Consider the following 23,689-nt stretch of genomic DNA (forward strand, 5'->3'; position numbering starts at 1 on the left):
GAGGGGGGGAGGGGGCGGAGGGTGGCGAGAGTTGGCAAAGAAATAGTGAGGAGGGAGGGTTTGGGGGGGGGGTTCTGGAGGAATCTGAAAGGGGAGGGAGACTACAAAGGTTGAAAAACTGCACGGGGAGACCACCACATGCCGAGTGCGCGCAGTCTCCCTTAAACAAAATGCTAAAGTGACGCTTGAGACTTCTTTGTCACAGTCGTATCCCTGCAGTCCACGTTTGAAATGCCTTCATAAGCATGAAGAATATATGCCAGGGAGAGAAAAAATATGATTTAAAAAGTCTCTAAGAAGAAAAGATAGAAAAACAGGAGAGTGCCTAAATGATCCCTATTTACTTAAAGCACTCTAAAAAATATTTAGACATTCATATCTCCCATCAATCAATCCTTAGTGTCTGCTCTGACTCAAATGTGATGTATTGACTTGTTTCCCCAAAAGTAAACAATGCACAACAAGCAATAAGATGGAACATTTAGGGCTAATGGTGTTTGCCAATCCTTTTGTCAATTTATATTATTCCCCTCCACTTTTCCTTTCTCTCTCCCTCTCTCTTTCCCCCTCTCTCTTGCATGCCACAGATGTTTTTCTTAGACGCTCCAACAGACAGGAATCTACTGGCAAGAAGAAAGCTCTGGTCTTCCCCATGAGAGAGGAGTACAAAGCCCCCAGTCTGCACACAGCAGATGTGGAAAGCTAGTCCATCTGCCACCAGCTTGCCGAGCCACATGGGTCTGAGAGAATTAATCTGAGCAGGGACGTTTATTTCTTTATTTGCCTAAAAAGGTTTGTGTCATAAACAAAGAATAACAAACAAGGTTTCAATTGAGCTGAAAATGAAATTTTAATTATTTTAATACAAGAAGACCTGGCTTCATTAGGAGTTCTATGTTTTTAAAAAAAGGCAATTGTGACAGATTTATTTAGGAAAAACTGTAGCCCCTAACGAGGGGTAAAGACCACTTGAACTCCCAGCTCTGAGCGCTGCACTGGTATGATTTAACAGGCTCTGAATAGCATATTATCTCCCCGGCTCCGCTGAAGCATATTTCAGCCGTGTGATATCGTTATTAAGAGACACAACACAGACCAAAAGATGCAGCATTTTCATTAGTGTCAACTTGTCTGAGCTCTGAGGCGGAGGAGGGATAAACACTAAACAACTGTGGCAGAGGGAAAGAGTCAGTGAGAGTTAAAGAGAGTGTGAGGAGGGGGAAAAAAAAGGAGAGAGGGAGATGACAAGAGCGTAAAAGCAAGCAGGAGAGGAAAATGAGACAGCAACGCAGAGAGTCAAAAGGGGCCAACATTAAACAACTGCTGTTAATTGCTCTAAGCATCCACATTATTCAAGTAATTTCTCCCATTTCTCTTTCAGCACTAACGACTTTAGGGTGGAAAGCTCTTTCAGAATCCTTTAATAAACTTCGCAGAGCGCCTCACTGGAAAAGACAAACAAGAGGCCCCCAGCTTTAGAAACATTTGCTTCCCTATGGGGGGGGGCGATATTGTGCCCATTTCTTCACATTTGTGACAACTGCGTGCCTTCTCCCTTCTGGCAGTTATTCCCTATACGTCCCTTCTTTTGGTGATTTCTGCTGCCAAGGTCAATGGATGCAAGTGGGCCCACCAGCGTCTTGATGAGGTGGCAGCAGGAAGTGGGTGAGAAAGACAGACAGACAGACAGACAGACATGTAGTGGGTACAGTGAGGAGGGGGGTGGTGGTGGCAGCAGCTGGTTACCAGCGTTGGCAGGAGCAGCGGGGGAGCGGTGGATCTGAGATGCGGCGCAGCGCCATGACAACGACAGCAGTGAATGTTGCTTCCCACTGCAATATTTTCAGCAATTTACATACACACAGACTACTACAACTACTACTACTTTTACTACAGCTATTACATATAACTATTAATTTGCAGCTAAAGCTACAAAGAAGTGTGTAGACTTCGGGAAACTAGCTTAAATCAAGGACCATATATTCCCTCATTTCTGCATGATCTTCAAACACTTAAAAGTGGAACAAAAACGCTGAAAAAGTGCAAAGATATTTAGGATTTGATTAAAGTTTCATTGACTGATATCAAGTACAAAGAGCTTTACTACTATACATTTTTTTATTGGAGGTTATCCTACCTTCTAGCATTAGAGCTCCTCAGCCCAAATTAAGTGATGTCCCTCCCTTCCTCTTCACAACAGTAAAAAACAGCTTCCAAAGAGAAAAAACATCACACACGGAAAACGCACACACCACCACCATTCATTATTTGCCACTCAAATGTTCCACAAGCACAATCTATAATCCACAAAGTCCGGCCTACAAATAACAACAAGCCAAATAAGACATAATGGCAGAGCGGGGCTCATTTTTAGTCCTGGGCAATGTTGATCACACAATATGTTGCTTATGGTCACAAAGCAGAGGCCATTACGGACCGGTGATTATATAAGTGGTTGGAAGGCAGCACCATTTTAATATACTGTACTTAAGCACCAGGGTATCCATGGCAACTTGCACTTTCACCGTGCATTCAGAAATCCCTAATGAAATGCCTATTAAGGGGATGATAATGACAGTGTCCAAATATATTTGCATATGTGTTTCAGCAGGGGGAAAAAAAGAGCAGTTATTGAAGACAGAGTGGCCCCTGAACACTGTAATCACAACGATAAACACTGTATGATGATTTTGTTCCATTTACTCTTTGATTTATTTTAAATATGGAAAATAAAAACACAGGTTTACACTAAAAATAATGAAAAACTTACAATCAATTATTGAGAGTGTGAACTGAAGCCCAGTTGCCTTCCTCTGCATGTTTCCACATGTGACTTTCATTTGCAACTTTGGCTGAGCTCCCAACAGGACATCCCTGAGAGAGTGTTTGCTTGACTCAATATCAACAGCCCAGCTGAGGAGTGTGTGTGTGTGGTGGTGGTGGTGGGGGGTGAGGGGGTGAATGTGGACCCAACCCAGCCTCGAGTTCCTATTGAAAATAAACTATTCTGTACCGGGCTCTGAAATATCAACACATGCTGCAAGGAGCCACGTACAGCACTCAGCGGCATTCCACTGGTGCCTCTTCAAGGCTTAATGATACCTGCACCTCCCCTCCAGCTGCTTCTGCCGACGCCGCTGCTCCACACAGGCGGCAGGTGGGCGGCGAATTAAAGTATACATTACAGCAGAAAAATAAAAGCGATTGAATTGACAGAAGTCAGGCGGTTCAAGCCGACCCGGCCTCTTGAAACGAAGGAGCTGGTAGACTAGCGACAGACACTTCAGGTTAAATTGGCACTCCTCTGCCTCCTCTCATTTTCCCCCACCACCACAGCTGCCCTCGATGCCCAACCACTTTCCTTAAAAAAAAAGAAGCTTTCCTTCAACAGCATACTGGAATTAAACGAGTTGCTGAAATCAAACGCTCAACTCGGATGAATACATTTAAACAAGCGACTGCAGCTCATAGTTTACTTGATTTATACCAGATAGATTAGTCAAAACAGTAGAGCTTGAAGAACTTTTTTCCTCACAGTAGCTGTTTTATTGGGTAAAGACAACAGCAGGTAATTAAATTCTGAAGGAAAGTACACATGACTTGTGTACGTTTCTTTCCCCCCCTTTGTATGTCCCAGGCCTCTTATATGTCATAATGATGAAAAGACATCTAAAAACAAGAGATCCGATAGTCATTTCATGCTTTCAGATTTCCTGTTGTGGGTGAATCTGAAACCCATTTATGACAGTGATCTGCGGCGTCTAAGGATCCCACAGCTCCGGCTCTGCCAAAGAGATTATCGCTCCCAGAACCGCAGCTCCACAGCTGAATGGCAGGAAGACATGCTCCACTGGCAGTCAAAAGAGCACAACACCTGTATACGCTATGCAACAACTGCTACCTAACATCCAAGGAATCCTGCTGATGTATTTACAAGAAGTAATGAAAAATACATTCATGCTGCATAAAAAAACACTTACCATGAACCAGATGATAAGGAATGTTTGGGGGATAATCTCTAAAAGCTGTTTAGACACTGAAACCTTTTGATTGTGTTGTTTAAACAATGAATATCACAACCACCTAAATAATTCATCCTGATGACTTATAACTAAAAGACCATTTAACAAGATACCAATTTCACCTAAAAAAAAAACCCCTGATAGAGTTAATTCAAGAAAATGGCATTCCAGTAAAGAATAATAAACTCATATAGAAAATCCAAACTCTCATATTCCCCACACTGCCGCTAATTCAAAACTAATTTTTACTAGCCACTAATTTGAGGGCGAAGGGTGGGGGATAGGAATTACATCTGGAGGTAATTGAATGAGTGGAACTGAGCCCAATGGAGGCTGAGATCCCCCCCTTCACACACACACACACACAAAGTCACCTGCCCCCCAACACACACACACAAAAGAAGCAAGACAGACAAGACAGAGGAGAAACTATTTAGGTGAGTGGGACTTCCTGAGCAGTGAAACGACAGTTTCCACAAAAATGTTTTCATTGTGCTGTCACCAGACACCGGCTGGAGAGGATATACTGTAGGTGCTGCAGGCACAGGCAGAGAGACAGACAGACACACTGATAAATGAGAGAGGGAGTGAGACTTTTAGGAAATGTGGGACTTAAGATAAGGTGCAGGCTTCTCCAGACAGCTGCACTGGTTCAGGATTTAGTAAATATCCAAATATATGCAGTTAAAGGTTGTGGGTTAATTTTGGCTCCACAGTTGGGCCCGCTTGAAGGCTCAGAGTTTATGAGGAAGTCTCCGTCTCAAGTGACCAGCTACATATGGTCTGCCTAATAAATGGCACAATTTATCACTGAACTGCAGTTTTCAAAGCGCTGAGTAAAGAGTACCCAGCTGCGGCAATTTCACTGGATGCAAACTTTACGACTATTTGCAAAAAAGTACAAACATTATTTCTAGAAAAGCAGTCTATATGTAATAAAACATTTCTGCATGGATCACTTGGGGGGATTTTCTCCATTTTGTAATAGAACTCTTTCAGCAAATGTTTTGAACAGAACTTCTTCTGGTTTTGCTGTCTACACCAGTGGTTCCCAAAGTTGGGGATCGGTATTCCACTATGGCTCACAAATCATCAAGTTTGGGGTCTTGAGATGAATTCCAGCAAAAAAATTAAATGTGAAAGAGATTGCTAATTCCATGTTTTTGCCACAATTAGTATATGAGTCAAACCATACTGCAGTAAGTAAAGAAAAATAGTCTAATAGTGGTTGTGTCCTTATTTAACTGTAATGTTTGTATACTTGAAACAAAGATGGTTCAGTTCATGAGTTTCTGTCTCTGTTATTTTGTGGCTAAAAGCTAAAAGGTTTAGGAACCACTGGTCTACACTAGAGGTCTGCAACCTGTGGCTCTTTAGTCCCTTTTGAGAGGTTCTTTGTAGCTTTAACCAAAACTAACATAAAAATGAACATTATTTATATTCATATAGGAAAAGCAAGTGTTTCTGTTTAATTTTACTGTTTTCAGAAAAGCCAAGTTGTTGAAAGCTTTATTTTACAGACACAATTTAAAAACAGAAATATTTAATTGCTTCACTGATCAACTTTATCCAAGTTAAAGAATATACTAGGAGCACCACCTGTAAAGATTCTACAAACAGCAGATTTATTGCGGACAGGTGAGAGAATAAAGACTGAATATCAAAAAGGAGAATCCACCAAAAACTCCATTCTACATGAAAGAATAAATCATAGCTCACCACTTTGTGCCAATACTCGATTTAAGTTTGACTGATCAGTGTCAAGCACATCTACTACTGAATGCAAAAAATTAAAAGAACCTAAGGTCTTCCAACATCTAAAGTGAAACAAAATAAAGGTGAAGTATTATGAAACAATTCTAGCCAAGGAAATTTTAGTATATGGAGGCCAGAAACTGCTGTTTGAATCTTCCAAACTCTGTCAAGCTACTTTGCTCAGTATGGTCACATTGGCATTGACGTATCTGATAGTACTATTACCACTCAAATCAGTTTCTCGTTGTATCCAGAACTGTAAATCCAAAGTAGGAATCCATATAAAATTTCTGCCAAGAAGCATTGATGAGTTTGAAAAGCAGAAGCTCATTTCAGATGAACATGTGCTGCTTGCTTTGCGGTCGAAACAAACCACAGGTATGACAATGAGCATCCATGTTGTCATAAGTGAAACATGCAGTAGCACTTGTACTCGTGTGAGTGTGTCCATGGCCTGGTCGACTTGTGTTTCTGTAAAGGTCTATATTGGAATTTTGGAGAGACATATGCTGCCATCAAGGAAACGTCTGCCCTCAGGGGGTTTTGTGGCTGTTTCTTCAAAACAATGCCAGATTTCAAACTGTGTGACAACCATGGGGCTTCACAGGCACATAGTGCCTGTGCCCAACTGTCTTGTCCTGTGTCCAGATCTGTCTTCGATTGAAACTGTTCGGTGCATCATAGAGTAACACGAAAACGACAGACTGAGCAGCTGAAATATTGTACTTAACAAGAACGGACGTGTGTTTCTCTTGTAAAACTGCAACACTTAGTTTTCTCAATCCATAAACAATAATGAGTTGTGATGTAATATAACAGTAAAATCAAACAACTTTTTAATTTAAGTGTGCTGCCGTTCTACTTTTTAAGGGCAATGAAGATGATCAGTAAAGAAATAGCACAGTAATATTTATTATTCTTGTGTCTGTCAAATGAAGGTAAAAATGAAAGTTTTTTTTGCATTTGAAAACTTTTACAGAAAAGGGGGTTCATACTTGTAAGGACAACCAGACAAAGAGGGCTTATATTAAAGATTTTTTTTGATTACATTGAAGGAACTCCCACTAAAAAAATGAGAAAATAAAATAAGTTTCACTCCAAACAGTCCCCGCAGGAGGGCATTAACATGTAGAGAAACTTGCCTCAGTATATTCCACACCAGAACCCCCTGCTCTTCACTTAAATCCTTTGACATCCCTTCAACACTAAATGTGTTTTCCAAATGAAAATAAACGGAGTCCGACTGGTTTGAGGCAGTCGTACCCTGGAATATGAGATCAAATAAAGGCTTCTGTGGAGGCTGAAAGAAGAAATGAAATGGCTTCTGAGAGGAGATGTACCAAGTAATAAAATTACTCCTTTATATCTACCTAAACAGCATATGTTCCCCTGGAGTGTGTGAGGACTTCACTTTGGTCAAAGACAAGTATGCAAGTGGCAATTTTTCCCTCAGGGAAGATTCCCTGATACACTTCTCCGAGACTTGGGCGCACAGCAATTACCTTGAAAACGAGAAACTATTTCAGCAACAAGTTAAGCGGAACTTGGGAAGTTTCACTTTGATGATGTGCTGCCAGCACATTGTCACTGAAAGGTATGTTCCATTAAATTGGAACAGCAAGATTCATGAGCGTATTGCTTTTCAATGAGTTCAAACTGGGGCTGAAACGTTCGCCCGAACAGTCGCGTTTTATACCAACGAATGCAGCTTGCTAAGAACTGACCATGATGCACAGCAAACACTAAGTCACTTTTGGGGATGAGAAATGTTCCTACTTTGAAATTTATTAGCTAATCTAGTTATACAAGCTCCATCCTGTTTGGCATTGGTGGGAATTTACGACAAAAGGATGAGTCTAACTACTTAAAATCGTGCAATTGATTTGTATTATTAAAAAGCTGGCCACAATAACATTCAGATGGACTTTTTCACTACAGCAGAAGGGCTGTATTAGAGGGAATTTGCAATCGGAGAGAATACATTATAATTCATTATACAGTAGCTATTAAACCTTCAGTAAAAATGCTTTAGTACGAGGATTGAGCCACTTATCAGACCGACTCACTACCTTTACAAGCTGTCCATGTTCAGTGCTCTGAGTGGCAAAAAAGCAATCGCTGATGACTTAGAAAATAGGACTAGATGTACAATTTAGCAAAACAGAAATGGCTTTGAAAAAAAATGCTGCTCATAACTGTTTGTTCAAATTCAGAAGAGGAAGATTGCAGTTTGTGAAATACAAAAATTCAGGAAATAATTTTTTAAAATCAATCAATAGAATGGGATGGGTTATACTATTTAAAAAACTCAGATTTTTGTGCAACTTTCCACCACTTTGCATTTTAGCTTTTTTTTTTTTTTATTAAACTCAGAAAATTACACAAGACCGAATAAATTACTTCCAGATGTTCCACGGATTTTCCTGTTTTCGTTTGTTTTATGGATTCTTGTCATGTAATTAAGCAGTTTACACCACGGCTGGTGATGTTTGTGATGCGGCTGTGAATTAATTTCTGGTCTGAAATGGAGTACAGAATTTCTTCTCTCACTGACAAACTGCGTGATTATTGTTTACAAACACATGTTAGGAGAGAGCAGACTCATTAGGGATCTCATGACACCGGGACCTGAAAATAGTAAGCTTGGCATGCATCAGTGGTTTACGCTTGTCAAGAAATCATCACTGGTGACTTGTAATTTACACAAACGCACCCAATTAAACTTTAAGGCAACAATTTAACACTTTGTGAACTAAAAAAAAAAACAACTAAACTTTTTCACTGCATTGTCTTTTTGGCTTTTGTTTAAAGCTAATTATTGTAAAAAAAAAATCAAATTAAGAAACAATCTGCACAGTATTTCTTTTCCTATTGATAGTTCATGGATCTCCAAAATGAACAGCCAAAGTGACTGAAACTGCGATGTCCACCAAAGAGCAGTTCTGATATTAATATATTTAGTAAAAAAAGATTGAAGTCAGGCAGGATGGAATGCCGACATCTGTCTTTATGGCGTTCCACCACCCTGCTTGATCCACAATATTTATTCTTGACAGGCATTTTACTAAATCTTCCTCTTTTCTTCCGCATTTAGCAGCAGATTCATTCTTTTATTTCCAACTAAGCATGTTCTCCGAGAGTCTACACTTGTTTGATTCTGCTATATTTGTTTATCTAAACAGACAACAGCCAGTACCGGTGTGCAGATCGATCCAAATCACGAATCACCAATGTTAGCAGTAGCATTGTATCGATGCAACTGTGGATCGACGCTTGAGTGTGTTTTTTCTCGTCTACTTTCCGTACTTCGCTCCCATTCCTGAAGTGCAATAAAAGATGGGGGAAAAATATGCTCTGCACAAAAGCAAAAACCAAGAAGAATGTAAATCTAAAACATTCATTCTGCTTTTTGTACTGATTTAATTGTTGCAAATTCAGTTGTTACAATAATTTTTTTTTTAATCAAGCCTAATAATCCATCCTGGGGTTTTAAAATGAAAATAAAAGGCTAATTAAGAGTGGAAAGAAAAATCAGCGTCCAAAAGTCATGAAAATATATTCAGACTTGGCCTACTGATAAAACCTGACACACTGTTCTCCCCCCATGTGAAACTGAATAGGATCCGTACCAAATTTTGCAGAATCACACATTACTAATGGCTGGCCAAATGTAAGTCAATCAAGTGACTCAAGCTTCCACTTGGTTTTCAATGGATAGAACCAAGGGCTTTGTTGACATTGAGTGTGAACCTGCATTTCAAGATTGCATATCAATATATCTTGAAAACTACTGGAGTAAACTCTTTTAAACTTCCTCCATCTGATATAGTTCAGGATAACCTTTTTTATATTTGATTTCATAGTTTGCAATGAGTACCTTTAATCCTGCTGCTGCCTGTTTGAGAAGACAAATGGCAAAGGCGGCTGTTCCTGACAGCTTAAAAGTACCTATCAGCTGCCTTTGAGACATCTCCCTGCACATCCATCCCCAAAACCTCCCCAAACAAACACAAGGCTCCACTTCAAATACATAGCAGGCCTATTAGGTAATCCTCTTCTTTGTTCGTTCTCTCTGAGCCTTGGTGACTAACCTCAATTTCTCCCTGTTCCACCTTCTGCCTTCAAGCTGACACAAGTACAGGAGCGCCCCGAAATGAATGGCTAAAGAAATACAGATATCCGATCGTAAGCATTTAGAGAAGTTATAGTTGTTGTGCTAAAGTGGTTTTAAAAGTGAAAGGGAACCACAGCACAAAGACTCTTTTGTTTTAGAAGGGACAAATCTGAGGTTTCCTTTAGGATATTCAATTTCCTGCAGGGTACCAAACAGAGTTACAGTAGTTCAGTGTCTGGGCTTTGCTACGTGTGTCTCTGAATCATTGCATGCTTTTTGGTTAATTGCTGTGTGGCCTGCATGATTTTTTTTCCTGACAAAGTCTGGAAAATCAAACAAAGAAATACCTATTGGGCCAGATGTGGCACTTAAAAATGCTTAAAAGGCTTGATTGTATTAGGAACTTTTATCATTCAATTCATATAAAATCTATTTAAAGGTCTCTTTGAAGAAATGCATATCACCTATCTTGAATTGGGTTGAGTCCAAAAGTTAAAGAGCACACACACAGACACAGGCAAAAACAATATAAATACTTATTACTGATGAATCAAGGTGTTAAAATTCAACCTACTGCTCTTTGATTTCTTTCTTGCAGCTTCTTAAGGCATGCCCTGTTAAATCTGTAGGTTAGTAAACGTCTCACTTTGAAATTTAGCTCTGCTATTTCCAACGACCAAGAAGAATGAAAGACAAATGTTTCATTAGCAGGTGACTTTTTTTTTTTTTTTTACAAGCCTTCAGTAGTTCCGTTTCTTGACACGTACACACACTCTTCCATACACTGAGCATAATTATAAATGCAAGACTTGCTATAGGGAGCTGAACTTTTCACACCTTTCAAAGCCACAAAATTGGATGGTTTTGTGGTTGTGCAGCTGCCGCTCCGCACTAATGCAAGGCGGTGTCATATGAAAAATATTCTTCTCCCCCCAAACCACAGGGCTGGTCATTAATGAAACACAGGCCGCGCAGTGAGGTCATGCAGAGTCTAGATTTCAGCAGCCACACTTAAAAAACGCTCAGAGAGAATAGAGAAACAAGAACACAAATCAGATTCCAGCTCCAAGGACGGGGAAAATAAATAAATAGAGAAAAGGCTCTGCCCCCCCCCCTCCCCTTCTCACATTTTCCCCCCAGTGCTCTGCAAACAACCGTCAACTGCAGCTCAGAAACAGCTCACAATGAAAGCAGACTAAACAATCTGGTCCCGGCCAAGGAAAATGCTAAGCAACTCGGCACACAGGATGTCTCACTCTAATTGCTAACTATCAAATCTCACAATGAACTTTATCCATTTGGCAACATCTTCACAGCAGTCTTCATTGTGTATCTTTGAAGTGTCAACTTCGGAGATAAAAAAAGACAGTACAAACAAAGATTGAGAAAAGGAAGCAATAATGTGATCTGAAAGTGGAAAAAAAAAAAGTTTATCAGACAAAAGTTGCTATGGGTCTAGTAAACGAGTGATTAAAATCCTCAGCATTAAGGTAAACAAGTTAAATAGGTCCCCTAAGACTACGATATCCACCCAGGAAGAAAAGGAAGGCCCCAAATAAGCAAGTGGGATTGACACGCTGTGTTCCAGAAGTGGGCATGGAAGTGTAACTGGAACCTTGGGACTGGTATAAGAAACAGGGTTAGCAGAAGGGACGGGTCTCTAAACAGGAAACTAATGGGAAAGTCTCCCCTCTCCACCATGTGGCATTGTATTTTCCAGCCAGACAAAGCCACACTCACAGAGACTCTATGACTTCAAAAAGCCAAAATAGCAGCACATTCATGAAACAGAACAGAACTACTGGGAGTCAAAAAAAAAAAGGGCAGGGAAAAAACACACACACACACACACACACACACACAAAAAGGTAGCAGACCTCGGCAGCAGATGGTAAAATTAACATTTCAACAGTTCCTTCCTTTCATGTAGGTCTCGGCAGAACTTTTTTCTTTGTTTCTTAAAAAAAAAGTAAGAGGGGCTTGGGTTTTGGTTAGATGTAGTGGTGCAGAAGGCATCTGGAAAAGGGGAAGAGGAATATTGGCTTATTGCTCCTGATGGTCCACCTCTATGAAAAATTAAATAGGTCTGTTTTGCAGCTTTCCCCTCTCTGGAGTACCCCAAGTTGTGATATGGAAACATCATCTTGGTCATTTATATGCCAGAGAACACCTGGTGATGAAAGAATAAACTAAATCTTATTTCTTTCTTCATTTAAATTCCAACACTTAGACTTTGTGGGGGTTTTGTTTGATGTTTTTTTTTTTTTTTTTTTCCTGCTTTTTAACGCTCTCCATTTGCTTATTTTGAAAGAAGTTGGCACCTATTTTTGAGTTGAGTCGTTCACAAAATGCTTGTCAGATTTTATTTTTGAAGTCTTGATCTACACTTCAAAAAGGTGCTGCAGAGATGTTATCATGAGGAGACAAGAGGACTAAAGCGTCTCTAATAAAGACCCAAACAATGGACAGCCTCTCTCATTTCCAACCCTGTCCAATGGAGCGTCTCAATAGTACCCATTAATTTGGACACAGTTCTGGCTAAATTACATGTGTTCCACCTCTGTGACATTTTAAATGCAATTAAAAGCTGGTTATGGAAGTGTGCACGGACTTCCCTGTGATGAAGGGAAATCATCGACGTGATTAACATGCAAACGAGCTCATGCTGGCAGACTAGATTGGGGTTTGAAAACCTCAATTACTTTTGTGTGATTATCTATTTACCAGTACACAGATTTCCATTTCTCATCTCCAGCCGAGCTCCTCATGCACGAGCCTCAATTACACATGGCACACCTTTATTTATGACGCTCAGTGTGCTGAAATACAAGCTCTGGTTAGATTTTACTATGATGTATTGTTTCTTTACAGGCTGCTCAGTAGGCAGTACCCCCAGACCAACACCTTCTAATGTTAGACCATTTATTTTTTTGAGGACTTAATATGATGTTGACCCCCCACAACCCTGCACTCCCCCAGTCCATCCATCCAAACCCTATTTAAACTCCATTTTATCCTCCTCTTTCTCAGCACATGGGTTGACTAATGTAGAAACGGTGGCTATTTGTCCAACCAAAAGTATAAAAGGTATTTAAAGATTATCTTAGTGAATCTATTACAGAGGGAGACTAATTGTGAAAGGAAGAGATAACTGTTCAACAGTGGTGGACCGTCAGGGCCAGCAAGGCCTTCTCTGCTGGTCTAAATATTGACAAAAGTCTATATTTTTCTTTTAATTGCTTTTAACTTGGTTGTGCAGCTTTTAGAAATGCATGTTTATTTTCAAGCTTTTTATCAAATCATATTTCAGCCGTCATGTGTGGCTTTGGTCAAAGAAATTTCCCTTTAGGCCTTCAGAATCATTAGTGAAGGCCCAGGAAGTTCAGAATAAATGGCAATAATTTTGAGTGGTCAAAACTAGCCAGCCCATCTGCATTTTCACATCCTTTGCTTGGATGGTCAGAGGGCGTAGTAGTCAGAGCTAACAAAGGACATCAGTAGCGACTGATGCAGGAGCAGCTATGTTTTCAACCCATCATGCGATACCTTTTTCAAGATGGACTTTTCAAGAAAAGCTGGACATTGTGAGGAAAGGACGTCCAACCCTGAAGCTAGCGAGCCCGCCCCAGCCTGGTAGAGGATTTATCTCACACTTTCAATTTGGCAACTACGAGTGATACCCACAGCTCACAGCATTCGAGAAGCACTGCAGTTTATGTTGCTGGAAATGTGTTATTTGCAACTGATCAATGTGTTTGGAGTCAAAATGTGTGGCAGAAACACGACTAGAGGGACTAAACATTTTTACATTAGCTTCCACGGTAATAGAAAAGTTACAGTTAGACTTATAGTTGGAACTTAAATGCACTGGTTTTGCACTGTACAACAGAGTAATGGAAGTCTTCTTGAGGAAAGAAACGAGGATGAATTTTGTCTTCAAACAACTGGCAGTGTTGGTGAGTAAAACACATTTTCTTTTCTTTTTTTCTTTTTTTTAATAAGTCAATCTTGGCTAATCCAGTCCCACTTTTTTGTGCTGAGTTTTTAAGTTTCTAACTAAAAATGTTTTTGGAATTAGAACTTGTGAACGTGAGGTTGACTGTATTTTTGCCATTTAATACATTAATGCGTTGACGCTTCCGCTACAAATGATGTATGTGGTGCAGCTGTGGGTACTGTAAAAGGAGACCTAATCACTGATTGAATTGTTTTTAATTTTTTTAATTTATTTTGGCTTTAGTGGGCTAAGATTAAAGCATGAGAGGCTAGCGCTTGTTGTATAAAATACATCTTTGATGTAATGTTTTGTTATACTGTGTCTCTATGTAATATTGATAATTTCTATAACAATGGCATCGTAATAATGGCATTAAGAGACAAAGTTATTCATGCAGGACATCACTGAAGGCCTAGTTGTGAAATACCACTGCTGTTCAAAAGCAGAAAAAAAGGTTTAGATTTAAATAAAGTGAAGAAATGCCTTCACATTCTTTGTTTGTGCTATTTTGTTTGAATTGATTAAAGTAAAAAGGACATTTCAAACACTTTGAAAAACTGAAAAAAGGATTAAATTATTTGTTTTATGCATTTTTTTTACATTTCTAAATAAAGCATCATGCACACAAAACAATAAAACAAACAAAAGTTAACACACTTCTGTTTCTGTCGTGACGTGTTGCATTTGAAACATTTTATCTGAGCCTATTTTAGTGCAGCACATGATTTCATTGTGAGTTCTGCAACTTGGGAACAGGAGGAGAAAAGAACACACGCGCACACACACACACACACACACACACACATATCTATGGCACAGGCAGGCTTTTCACATTGTGCCCGGCATACATAAAACATGCCCTGTTGCTTCAGTGGGAGCAAAAAGGAAAACAGTGCCATCAAGTGAAATTTTTGAGGATTCCTCAAACACCTTAGCAGATCAATCTATCATAGTATCAAACCGAAGGCAACAGATGTCAATTTAAACCTGTAAACTTCAATTAAAAGTATGTTGTAATTGAAAATGTTTATTTTTCTTTACAAGGATGTTGCCACATCATTGTTAAGCTTAATTAAACAGTTTTTAATGTAAATTTGAAATAATTCCTACATTTGCATTATTTTCGGGTTAAATAACCTTCAAATATCTACTATGTGGGGATTTTAGCACCACCTACTCAAGAAGTGAGGTGATAAGATGGAATAAATATGGTGCTTCGCTGATTTCATGTTCAGAAAGCTGTTTGAGTTGTCTCGGGAACAAAGGGAATCGTCATTACTATTTGAACTCACTTACCAGGACTTAGCTACAGCGTGGTTTTAGGGTTGCTACAGTAGAAAAAAAAAAAAAAAGAAGCAAAGGATGCAGAACACTGAATGAGTGAAACTGACAGTGAAGGCTAGAGTCCGGAATGAGAGAGAATAAAAGAGAAAGAGAGAGAGGGAGAGCTTAGATAATAGTAGATAATGGACAATTAACTCTGGCTAGTAGTGCTCGCTGCAGTTAATAGCAGCTTCTGGTGCACCAAGTCCCCGATCACCACTCAGCCTTATTCACACTGGGAATACAGGCGATATCAAGCTGTAGGCTACTTGGTCTCAGAGGTGTACATGCTGTATTAGCAATCTCCACAATGCCTTCAAACAAAAGCTCGATACCAACAAAGTGTCCCAAAGTGCAAACGCAAGCACTCTGCTGATGGAAAGTCTGTGCTGCCTTAACCTTGTTCATTGTTTCATGTCCTTTTCACTATCAAAATAAACCCAGAAGCTGTAAATCCCCTTTAAAAAGCTGCATACTGTCACTGCTGCGTGCAGACACAGAAATTAGCATAATTAAAGCGATATAGCAGCTAATTGCAAAAATACATGTGGGGATGTCACCGACGTGCATCACAGAGGCAATGCATGTACTCATATGATGGGCCTCAGAAGTGATTTAACTGCCCACACAGCCCCCCCCCCACCCAAGTCCCTTCAAGCTCCATCTAAATCTATTGATCTGTGAAACACGGGGACCCAGGGGAGGCAATTCACTTGATATCATACATCTAATGATGAGATGAATAACGATTAAACCAGTTGGTAATTAAACGTCTTACAAACCATTTAACTGACTGCGAGTAAGGAAAGGGTCGCTGGAGGTCGGAGTGGCTGCTTTTCGTTTCTCGCCACACGCAAAAATTAGGAGATGTGCTCCGGAGTTACAGCTGGGGACTGGTGGTGACGGCAGAAAATGGAAGCTGACACAATGGCGAAAACACAATAATGATTGTTAGCAGCAACAGCGTTGATTGGTAATGCTGTCGAGACTTGAAGAAAACCGTAGAGCAGATGGAAAGGAAATGTGGGGAAATAGAAAATATAAAGCAATTTAAAAGTCTAGCATTCCTAATCAGACTAACATCTTTTTTTGAGAAATGGCATCCGTCTCCAAATAGTTATTGGCAAAATTTTAAACAAAGATTTTACGCTGTTAGTGCTCAGAATATGTATTTGGGATAAGTTTCAGCTACTACCACACCAATTTTTAGCTGAATATCTATAAAACTGACTGAATTCTAGCCAGTTTTGTGTTTTGTAAGGTCAGTTTGCTGTGGCAGCCACTTTGAATCAGGTTGATTCCAAAAGTTAATCAGTTGTAGATGTACATCCAATGATTACTTTCTGCAAGTTTCATCAAATTTAGTAGAAGTTCATGAGATATTTTGGTAACAGACATGCACACACACACAGGCAAAAACATTATTGTCTGCCTTCATGTTTTAGCTTGCTTGTGTGTACTTTTAAGGTAATGAGCAAGTAAGAAACTAAGTTTTCAGACGGTTGAAATGTAACTACTGAAAGAAAAAGGAATAAAATGATGTGTTTGTGATTGAAAATGTGCCTTTAATGCAGGGACGTGTCTGACCCATTCACGCATTTTAGAGTAAATTTATAATCAACATCTAATCTGTTCATTTAGACAATAACTACCCAACTTTTCCATTACTTGATTCATTTTTTACGTGTTATACAACGTGTAGAGTAAGCATGGGTACACCAGTGAAGTTAGGCAAAGTTTCTGAGATTTGTAGAATTATGTTTTGTCCTCGGAGAGCTAACAATACCTCTCCTCAGCTGTCTCCAGCTCATTCATACAGCATTTACACATAGAGGGATGTGTGTCCTGCTCCTGGCTCCGTACTGAATGATGGCTGGTAAACATTGTCACTCCAAAAAGAGACAGGATTAAAACCTGCTGTACCCATTGAGGGAAACGCTACGCGAAGAGAGAACAGGAACAATAGCCAAATGGGGGACGATATCACAAGGGTCCAATGTCTGCTGTGATGAATATGTGGGAGATTATAACCAATTCCATCAATTCCATAATGCAAAAGTCTTTTGCCACCCGCAGACTATTCACTAAATAAATGAGAAAACTATCACCCGCGTAGAAATATGTGACAAAAGGCAAGAGGGAAGGAGACTGAGATTTGAATGACCCCTTGTGCCTTTGACAATACAGCTGCTGTCCGGACACATTCAGAGGCAGCGGAGTGAGTAAGACCTGGTAGAGTATTTATCATTGGGCACAATGCGAATGTATTACCATGTCAGCTATACCACTTTATGGCACAGAATGGAACTTCAGTGAATACAAGAGAGTTTTACATAAAACCAGGTGGAAATGTGAGGGCAGGGTTCTTTTGATGCGTCTTATAAACTGGAGGATCACTTAGTGGACGCTGGTTTTAAACCTTGCAGCCACAAAGAACCAGCTATTAGATTTAACCAGTATGTTAACAAATTCAGCTGATGTGAATGGAACCGAAGAGTTTAGAAAAACTTCTTAAAGGAACAGCAAAGAGAATGCAGATAAAAGAAGCTGATGACTTTTGATTGAAGGTATAAACTTTCTGGTTAGGTGTGACTTGCTGAAAGTTACGCAAAAAGAAAATGCCCTTTACATTATGACTTCATTAGGGGTGGGCAACATGGCAAAAATATATCACATTGTATTATATTTCTTTTATAGTTCAATCACATTGATTTTTAACTACTGATTATTATTATTTTGTAAGTTACAAAGCGGCACAATCAAACTATTTCTCTATATAAAAACATAACACTTTGTAGAAGGAAAATAGACACACTGGTACATTTAGAACATTCAAAGTCAGTGGGTTAGACTTTTTTTTCTGCACTCAGGACAGATTTTAAACCAATATATGATCATTTTTATTGTGATAATATTTAACATTTAAAATATTGAGGATAAATTTTAAAATGTAGGTTTAATTTAAATATACTTTCAGCTAAGAGTCAACAGACTGTTTTATTTACTTTTGTAGTTTATTTATAATCCTTAAGTAATTGTGCCTTTATTACTTCTTTCCTGCTGTTCTGCTTTAACGTGGAGAGCCTGACAAGCCAATGTTAGTAATTAATTAGCTGGGATACTGGCCTCTGTAGTGAACCTGCAGCAGAACGCTGTATACATGTCATCTGCTAACATGCTAACTCTTATAGCCTGTTGCAAACATTTGTTTTAAAACAGTTTTACCTTAAAAAGGAGACATGGGCGTTGCTCCTCTGGTAGACAAGCCATGACTGACAGGGTTATCCGCCGTGTAAAATGAACCACCAAGCCACAAAGTCTGTTTTTAACAAGCCTAAAAGTTTTGAATTTTCCTCTCGGCTATTGTACAGAATTGAATGACGGTTTGGAGCAACAGGTAGGAGAGGGGGAGCGATGCTTGCTGAAGGTGGGAATAACTGTTGTGTTTTCTCATTTGGAGAAAAGCCAAACCAGTTTTTCCTCTGGACGAGCATTAAGCAGCCCGGCAAATAGTGTGAAAAACTGTATCTCCACATAGCAAAGACCAACAACAGACAGAATGGGCCCTATAGACAATCCTAGATTCTCTCTTCTTTGGCAGAACATATTCAAATCCTTTACAATCTAATATCCCATCGCCCTCCCCGAGTCACAATTTACTACATGTTGCCTCTATAAGCAGGCACTTCACCACATATTCTGAGTCCACCTGTTACTTTTCTAGAGAGCTCCTCAAAAAAACATTAAACTTGTGAAATTCCTGAGCCATATAGAGTATCTCCCCACCACAGCTCTCCTCACACCTCAGCATCACTGCCATCTTTTCAGTTGTTCAGTCGATGCATGCGTTTCTTCACGTGTGTGTAAGCAAAAGAGAGAAAAACTGTGCGCGCGCACGAGTGCGTGTGTCATCTGATAGATCAGAGCAGTCTATTCCTCAGATTTCTGCCATGGTAGTTTATTTACTTTATCTACAATATAATGCTTCAGTGAACATTAGCAACTTTGAGACAAGTTTCAATCAGTCATCGAGCGGCGCCACGTGCGACCTCGTGCGTGTGCTCAGCCAGGTGAAGAGAAAAGATGAAAACTAACGCCAAAGAGACGGCAAGGCTATAAACCGAAAGACTGACAAAGAGGTCCCAAAATAATACAAAATAAAAACGGACAGCTGAAGGGGAGGGAGAGCGGTGAGAAAGGAATAATAGAAAAGGAGAGGCAGGGAAGAAAGCCAAGAAAATAAACTGCACAGGACAGCAAGGAGAAGAACTGAGGGCAAAAGGTACTGGCTGATTTCAAAAATAAAAGAAACGGTGAAACGGGGAGAAAGAGCATGACAGACAAAGGGATTGATAGGAAAAGACAAAAACAAAGTGAAAGAGAAAGCATGGGAGAAAAGCAGAGAAAAAGAAAAAGGGCTGGAAGACAAGATGTTCTCCCAGGGTAGCGTGGAGCAGGTCTTGTCCAATAAACACAGGTGAGCAGCTCGACAGGCAAGGACCACCAGGCTGACTGACAGCAGAAAGCTCTCACTGACCGCCAGCTTTATGTTACATGACACGAGGAGTGCAACTCAACTGACAAAGAGAGGCTGCCTGCATCTCTCAAACTGTGGGAGGGAGAGGGTGAATGGCACCCCCATACATGCTTTGTGCACAGCTGTTTAAAACGGTTTCCACGAACCGTGGCCACAACGCTGCAAACACACAGTTATACACCCTCACACACTCAGACAGGAGGAGAGTAATACCATTTTTCCTTCACAGGTGAGCAGGAGAAGGAAACACCCTAGTGCCTCAGTTAGTTAGTGCGAGAAAGTGAGGAGGTGTAGGGTGGGGGGTGGGATGTATGCTGTGTGCCGACTGAATCTTTTCCACATGACGGGCCTCGGGCTGTTTTTGTCAACTGCACTCTTGAGCAGCAAGGAGTCAGGTAGTGTGACCACATGATTGCCCAAGAGGCACCGTGGTGAGAGGAGGAGGGGTGGGGGAGATGGGGAAGTGAAGGGCAAGGAGAAAGAAGAAGGGGGAGAGGGAGCGGGGGCTGAGGGACAGGACCGGTGCAACACGCATGATGAGGTGTAATCACAAACCCCATTCAGGGTGCAGTGGAGTTTGTCAACATACACACATTCACATTCCACTGTCTGTCAGCTCTATGACCCAAATCGAGCATGCTGGGTGAGTGTGTGTGTGTGTTTTCTCTCTACACACATGAATACGCTCTGCCCATTTCGCCTCCAACCAGGTAGTAACAGTTGCACTGTCTAGGCTTGTGGTTTGTGGTGGGGAAGTTGGGTTGCTTTGCTCTTGTAGGATCCCGCTGCCATCCGTATCCCTTTACAAGCTGCGATCAAATGTTCATTACGAACAAAAGACTTGGCTCATTGCCTCTGGACTAAAAGCTTTTTGTTTTTTGTTTTTCGGTGGTTGTAACCACTCGGTTTGATTTGAGAAAGCAAAGACAAAAAAAACACACAACAGGTCTTTTATAACACAGGAATCACAATGTTATTTTAAAAATCAAGCAACCATTTTTATAATTTAACTAGTTTTGACATGCGTGTGTAATTAAAACTTAATATGCAACGTGACATGTAAGACAATTTGAATGTAACACATTTAAAAATCCAAGGAACAAATCCCATTATATATGTGACATGTCGCGCAACATCCCATTTTTTCACGTGGAAAAAAAAGCCTTACCTAAGTGTCACTGTCATAAGAAAATGAATTTTCTAGAAACTCACCTCTGTGGCTAAATAAGAGATTCCAAAGTACTTATTGCAAAGTCAAAAAAAATAATCATTTTTTGTTTGTTTTTTTCATAAAGTGAAAAATAATCTGCACATTTTTTATCTCATATTGATATGTCACTAAATTATAAATCTGTAAACAAAAATTGTGAACAAATGCCAACTTCTAAATGCATTTGTTTACCTCCACAAACAGCTGAAGTAACTAAAAATAAGTCAACAATGGCAACATCCATGGAAGAGCTGTTTGAGATCGAGAAGTCTGACGTAATTCTGCCGCGTTTTAAACCCAGATTGTTGAGTAAACTACGCAGATAGATTTTTTTAAAGCATTTAAATTGAAATAGACTCAAAAATGGGGAGTGTTTTGACAGTTTTTCTGGAAAATAAAACAAACTAAAAGCAGTCTGAGAGCGCAAACCTCCACCAAGGCCGTAAGGTTGTTTTAAAAAAATAATTGTAAGATTTGGATCACAATCAAAATATAAATCACTTGGTTTTGTGACAACCCCAACATTTCCTGAAAACTTCATCAAAATCTGTACATTAGTTTTAAAATAATCTTACTAAACAGACGGAAAAACAAACCAACACTGATGAAACATAAGACAAATTTGTTCGGTTGCGGTAGCAAATTATGTTGTCTCGAATAATTTTATAGCAGATTCATTCCTATATTTCCACCTAAATGTCCTCTGAGATTCTCTGTTTGTCTGATTCTGTCGTATTTGTTTACTGACACAGACTACAGCCAGCCTAATACGGGTCAATCACATGAATCAAGCTTTTACGTGCTCTTTGGCAGATTCAGCCAAGGGCTTTGTTTACATTCAGTGCTTACCCACATGTCAGAGTTGCATATCAGAAAAACTACTGGAGTAAACTCTTTCAAACCGCTCCATTCGATATAGCTCAATATAATCTTTTACATAATTTATTTTATAGTTTGCAAAGAGTATCTTTAGCACAGTTATTTAAGAAATGTCCAATATACTACAAATTCTGCATCAGCTTCTTGGCAACCCAAGGTTTGTCTGTACACTAACATATGCAGACCCTGAAATAAACAGAATTCATCAGCAGGTTAGATTACTATATTTTTAGTTTACATCGGAATGACGATACCCCCATAAAACACTGTACTGTGAAAGGCTAACATAAACTTTATGCTATATGTGCAGCCTGAAAAATGAGGCTCCGTGACAGTTTGGTGATAACACACAAGTTCAACCTGTCAGGACAATCAGCGTTTAGACCTTGGGGGAAGAATGCAGGACTGTGTGCGACTGACTCACTGGACACGATCACCTGCAAGTGAAGCCACTCATAATTCTTCCCACCTGAAAGAACGAGTTCAACCTAAAGTTAGGCCTCTCTGATGTCATCTCTGCCTCAGGTTGAGTTTCACAATAATCTCAGGCTCTTGGAGAGATGCCATCAGGGTCCAGCTTCCTCAGCCGACATTTCTCCAATTAAATTGCAAGGAAAGAATAACACTTGAAACACTAGATCCCTGCTTTTTAAAAAGAAATTAAGCTAGTGTATGCAGAGTGTTTGCAATCACTCGTTTCCACAGTATCGGTCATCTCCAGTTTGAGGTGCGCTCATTGGAGGGGCTACGAAGTCTGCTGAGGCCACCTATTCTGAGAGCAAGTAAAGCGTTTTTCCTCTCTTTTGCTCAAAATTCTTAAAATGACACATTCTTTCTCAAAATGGAACGAAGATTTGGCACTTTAAGAACAACGAGATGAAAGACAAGAATGAAACAAAAAGAAACACAAGCCAGCCACGTGGATCAATAGTCTCAATGAGACTTTTTATCTTCTCTTAAATAATGATGGCAATACTCATTTTGAGCCTTCTTGCTTCCCCACTTTCTACCTTCATTCTCTCAGCAACTCAGCACTCAAGACAAACACTCTCCGCAAAATGTCTTTTCTTCACTCCCATCTATCTACCCTGCATCTCCACATCCTTGCTTGTTTTTTCTACTCTGAACCTCAGTCGTTTTTTATGTGAACTTCAAATGTCTGCGAGAAAAATATATATAGCATGAGGGGAAAAATTAAGTATCTGAAATGTTTATACAAAGTTGGAAACCTGGACTGAAATCAGTCTTGTTATGGTTTTTTCACACTGGGTCTTAAACAAGACATTCTTATCAGCAAATGTCCAAAAAGGAGAAAGAAAAAAAAAGTTGGGAATATAAATGCCAGGTGTGGAAATATACGTCTGTGGTGGAAATAATTTAAGTGCAATTCTGGAGTCAATTTAAATTGAGTACAGCTACTTATCAGACAGATTAGTAAAGGGGTAGGTTGTCACTCGCCCAACCACTTTTGCTCCACTTTGCTCACAGTATGACACCATCAGACCACAAACTAAACTTTGTTAAATTGAAAAATGGAAACTTCCAAAACTTCCAACAACTCCCCTCCCCGTTGCACAAGTGTGAAGACAAAACAGTGGACCATAGAGAGAGAAGGCTGCATGAAGAACGGCAGTAGATCCCAGGGCCAGGGAAAAAAAAAAAAAGCAGAGAAAGGAAGAAAGCAGGGAAAGTAAACCTTTGATGAGTAAGACTTTTTTGTTGAGCGTTGGAGCTTAACTTTAAAATATTCTGGGTGGCAGTGAATGGGGGATTGACCAAGGGCCCTGATCCCAGCCACACACTGGGGCACTGGGGTTAATAGTGGATAAAGATTAGAAAAAAAAAGGGTTGC

At 39.8% G+C, this 23,689-nt stretch overlaps 1 protein-coding gene across 4 annotated transcripts in view; it reads right to left on the reverse strand.

The window, feature by feature from the left end:
* Positions 1-23,689, reverse strand: part of foxp2 (forkhead box P2) — a 106,216-nt gene that overhangs the window by 71,144 nt on the left and 11,383 nt on the right. The gene's annotated exons all lie outside the window — the stretch shown is intronic.

This window comes from Kryptolebias marmoratus, linkage group LG18 (assembly GCF_001649575.2).
Source record: "Kryptolebias marmoratus isolate JLee-2015 linkage group LG18, ASM164957v2, whole genome shotgun sequence".
Lineage (NCBI taxonomy): Eukaryota > Metazoa > Chordata > Actinopteri > Cyprinodontiformes > Rivulidae > Kryptolebias > Kryptolebias marmoratus.